This window comes from Chrysochloris asiatica, unplaced genomic scaffold (assembly GCF_000296735.1).
Source record: "Chrysochloris asiatica unplaced genomic scaffold, ChrAsi1.0 scaffold00219, whole genome shotgun sequence".
In the NCBI taxonomy this organism is placed as follows: domain Eukaryota; kingdom Metazoa; phylum Chordata; class Mammalia; order Afrosoricida; family Chrysochloridae; genus Chrysochloris; species Chrysochloris asiatica.
In genome coordinates this window covers 3,591,847-3,596,554 of record NW_006408737.1, presented here as the reverse complement: position 1 = coordinate 3,596,554, position 4,708 = coordinate 3,591,847, and the positions used below count along the sequence as shown (strand labels likewise).

Genomic DNA, 4,708 nt, shown 5'->3' with positions numbered 1-4,708 from the left:
GTTGTGCATAGAATTGCTCTGAATCAGAACCGACTCGACGGCAACCAACAAAAATCAACGCAACAACCGTACCGTTGTTGGGCTGGTTACTTTCCATGGTGGTGGTGCTGATAAACAAGATAAACAAGAGATGATCTTTGTGTAGTTATGATCATGGGAGCTTGGAGGCATAGTGAGTGGTGGCTCAGAATCCCTTAGACCAACTTGGGCCTTTGGCGCCAGCGCAGCATTCGACAGCTCCGATCCACAGATGGTGCCACAGGGCAGGGGTGTACCAGGCGATACCCACAGCCCGGCCGTTCCAGTCTAGAGTCTTCATGGAGGGCTCTCCTCGGGACTCCTAACCTCTCAGCTGGCGGTGAGAGTCGGAGCCAAGCACCGGAGAGAATGGCTGGGGCACAGCCTCCCTCCTCCGTAACGTGCTGGGGCGGGGCATTGCGTCACTAAGGTGCGACCGAGCTGCCGCCGCCTACGGAACTGAGCGAAGGTCTGGGGCGTGCCGCTGCCGCTGCCGCGGGGAACGAAATGCCTTGAAGCTACGGTGAGCGCCGTTCTTCGGCTACTTCCCTTTGTAACTGTTTCAGGAACCTAGGGCTGGGAGTGGAAAATCCGCCTGGCCTCCACTGCGGAGCCGGGTGCTTGGGAGGAGATAGGCCCGGCCCCCCGCAGTCTCCAGGTGTCGACTTAGAACGCGGGGCTGGCTTGGGAGGGCCTTCTATGGACTTAGCGTACTCAACCTGGAGGTTTCCAGTTGCTGGGGGTGAAGGTGGTGCTACCCACTTTTTTGGGTGGGTCTAGGAAACCAGGAGTGAGTTTTTCCTACCCAGGCTTAGAACCGTTTTTTAAATATTGCCGCAGACAGACACCGGACTTGCTGAGATAAAGTCCAGGTGAGGCGTGAGGAGGGACTGAGGTGAGAAAGCGGAGCGCATGGCTGATCTGCGCGTGTGTTCTGCAGGACTGGACTTTCTTGATAAACAACTCTTTGCTTGGGTCGTTAGCCCAGAAATAACCTCGTCAGTCGACCTAGTCTGGCCCTACGTTTCAAATTTAGCCCAGCTGCAAAAACCCCTCCCAAAGCCTTTCCTTGTGGAACTAGCTACCTTTACACCTGGCTGAGACAAAGAGTTTGCTTGCTAATAACTGTAGTCGTTTCTAGAAAAGAAATCGTCTAAAAGATTTTGAAATGATTTCTTCCATTAGTTGTCAGGTGTTGCAAAATGTGGATTTACTACTGCTGATTAAATTCTAGCCCCCGTAGTAAATTCCAGTCTGCTTCCATATTCTTACCATGTTTCAAGATGCCAGAACCTTCAGTTCTTCCCTTTGGCTCGTTTGTAAAACTCATTACGTCTTCTGCCCCAGCTATTCTTTTCTCTTCCTTTCCCATTCTTCTTGCTGTAAAATAAGCTTCATTCATTCAGAATTCTGATGTGGCGCTGGACTGCAAAGTCGTTTGAACCGCAAAGTTGTTGGTTCAAGCTCACCAGCTGCTCCTCAGAAACCCAGTTGCAGGGTCGGTGTGTGTTGGAACCGACCCGATGACACTTAACAGCAACGACATCAGTGTCCCAAAGATCCTATTACTCACCTCTCGGTTGAAGTTGTGTCTTGGTGTGGCGCTGTAGGATAAGCACTTGAGCTTAAGGTCTGTTTGAATGGAAATAGGCGATTCAAACTTCTCAGAAACCCTACACAGCATCACTGTGAGTCGGAACTGACGCCATGGCACTTAACAACAGATTGAAGTTACCCTTTTGACAAATGATGCTTTCTGAATTCAGAACTCAAAAATAGTGTGAATTTTCCTGCTTTCCTTTGGTGGTGTCTGGTTTTAATTTCTAAATATTTTCCTTTAGAATCTGATTGTGTGTTTCTGAAGTATGTTAGCTTTGACATTTAGTGTAAGTGAATTTTGCATTCGCCGTTTGTAGCCTGATAATTCATGGTTCGCTGTCTAAACGCTAGCACATTTCCTTCCCTTCCTACTCCCCAAAAAAGCAGAGTAGATCTAGAGAGAATTCTGACAACTGTAATGTATTTTTCCAAATAGGATGTATATTTAGTAAGCACACTAGGTGATGTTAGAAATCCAGTTCTCTCTATCCTTTTGTAGTTTTTCTTTAATTTTTTTTTCTGATTAGGATCTTTAAGCTCAGAATAGGCATTCCAGACTCTGACTGACCTAATTGTTTGACTTTGTGTATCTGTTTTCATTTCTTGTCTTGAAGAACAATTGATAATCTGCTTACGATCTAGAGCTTAAGCCAGCAATGAGAAATAGTATCCTCAGGGGCTTAGATTTTGGTTTTATCACTGTTATTAAAGCTGACTTGACAATGAAAGTATGGTGATTATTTAAATTATGTATTTTTGTAAGTAAAGAAGTTGATAAAAGTTTGATAGGAAGCAGGTTTGCAGAGAGGTTTCCTAAATACTACATGACTAGAGAATTAGCCCTCTTGTTGCACTTCAGACATTTCAGTTTTGCTTTAATCCTTCTATGAATGGCTTATGGTTTAAATTTTCAGAAGATTAAAAAAAATTTTTTTGCCGATTGCCTATGATGTGATTTTTATATGTTTATAAAGAATATTTGAACCACAACAAACTCATTTGTTGGAAAAAGAAATGATCAAGTGTATGTATCGCCACTAAACAATGTTGCATTTTTGGAATTATTTGTGTTCTTGTGAGTTTCAAAATAACAATTGTTCTTTATTTAGAAAATCCTTCAAATGGTTTTTGAAAAGCACACTATTATCTTACTAGAAAAGAACTTTGTTTTAGGTAGCACAGTAACTTAAGAGCTTCTAGCTCTGTGAGAAGGTGTCCTGGTACTGCAGTGGGTTCCACAGTGGGCTGCTAGCCGAAAGGTCAGCAGTTTGAATCCACCAGCCGTTCTGTGGAAGAACAATGAGGCTTTCTGCATTTGTAGAGATTTACAGCCTCAAAAACCTTACACAAGCTCGGTTTGAGTTGAACGGACTCAGTGGTGCCCAGCATTTCTTGAGAGGAGTCCCTGGACTGCTAACCAAACGGTTAGAGGTTGGAATCCACCCAGAGGACTCTTAGAAGAAAGGCCTAGCAATTTAGTTCTGAAAACTCAGGTATTGCAAACTCTTTAGTTTTTTATTTTGGTGGCTGAGTTTTGGGAAATCTTGACCAGACAGATTTATCTTTTGCTGCATTCTGTGCCAGCAGTTGCAAATTATCTTCCTCTATTGCATTATCTGCGTAGTGGTTACGAATCGGGCTGCAAACCTTAAGGTCAGCGGTTCGAAACTACCAGCTGCTCCGTGGGAGAAAGATGAGGCTTTCTACTCCCGTAAAGATTTACACCCTCGGAAACCCTGTACAGGGTCGCTATGGGTCGGAACCGACTCGATGGCACTTAACAACAACAACAACATTGCATTATTAGATTCTGTGATCTTTTTCCAAGTCTTGTGTTGTTTGTTAAAAATGTCACCAGACATTCCTCCCACAGCCCTCTCTACTCACCTGAGCTAGGTGCAATGACCACACAGAATTTAGACACTGTACTCAGTTATGAGGTTTACTGGGGAGATTAACAGGTTACAATTCAGGATTAGAAATGCTCAGGGCACAGTTCTTCCTGTCAGGACAGCCCCTACTCATGTGCCTGAAGGCTAGTCACTCTTTGGCTCTTGCCCTTGGCCTGGCCTCTGTCCTGATTGGGTAGTATTATATAAACTCTGTTAGGGCTGCTGATAAATGCCTAAAGGCACTCCATTGCACTATAAGCCTCAGCCTGAAGACACACTCTGCTCTAGCTCCAGGTGTCAGCAGATTTAACAATAACAACAACAACAAGTGCCTAGAGGCACCCCACTCTGAAAACAAGCCTCCTGCCCAGAGTCACTCCGCTTCACTTGTTCTGTGGGCTGGAAAGCCCACTGTGCTGTCTGTGCTCTGACTCTTAGTTCTATTGCTGCTGCTGCTCCTCTACCACAGTATTTTGTCCCTGGATTGGGAGGTTCAATGAAAGGATTCGAGTTCAAGGGACATGCTCCACTCCTGGTTCTTTCTTCTCAATGGTAGTGGGATCCCTCCTCCTACTTCTTTGAGGGCTCATTTTGTACTCAGCAGGGTTGCAAAATTAACAAATCACAATTAGCCCTTTTCACAGTCTCTCATACCTGAGTCATATAATCCATCAGTATCTTTCCCCACTTTCTCTTACCCAAATTCACCAAGAAAAAGTCGTTTGGTGGGAATGACAAAGACAGTGGTTAGAATAGACATTAAATAATTCACTATGTCACATACGTCCAGTCAAACTCAGGGTGACCCCCCCATGTGTGTCAGAGTAGAACTGTGCTCTCTAGAGATTTTGAAATGGCCTTTTTTTTTTTTTTTTTTGAAAATATACACAGCAGAACGTAACACCGATTCCACAGTCACTCTAGGTATAATTCAGTGACCCTGACTATGCTGTTCAAGTTGTATGACTAGACTCTCCCCAGCCTCCTTTTCCATGTTTTTTCAATGACTGATTTTTTGGAAGTAGATCACCAGGTCTGTTTTCTAAGGCACCTCTGGATGGATTCCAATCTCCCACCTTTTGGTTTGCAGTTAAGCCCATTAACCATTTCTACCACCTAGGGACCTCACATGGACCTCGCCAGATGGAACACACAGAAATCAGATAGACTACATCTGTGGAAAGAGAAGATGGAAAAGC

At 44.5% G+C, this 4,708-nt stretch overlaps 1 protein-coding gene across 1 annotated transcript in view; it reads left to right on the top strand.

The window, feature by feature from the left end:
• Positions 1–506: 506 nt before the first annotated feature.
• The window catches only part of RNF141 (ring finger protein 141), a 56,036-nt gene continuing 51,834 nt past the window's right edge, over positions 507–4,708 (top strand). Inside the window, exon 1 of the mRNA XM_006873007.1 lies at positions 507–541. The gene's annotated coding sequence lies outside the window, so the exon portion shown is untranslated. The remainder of the gene's footprint in view (positions 542–4,708) is intronic.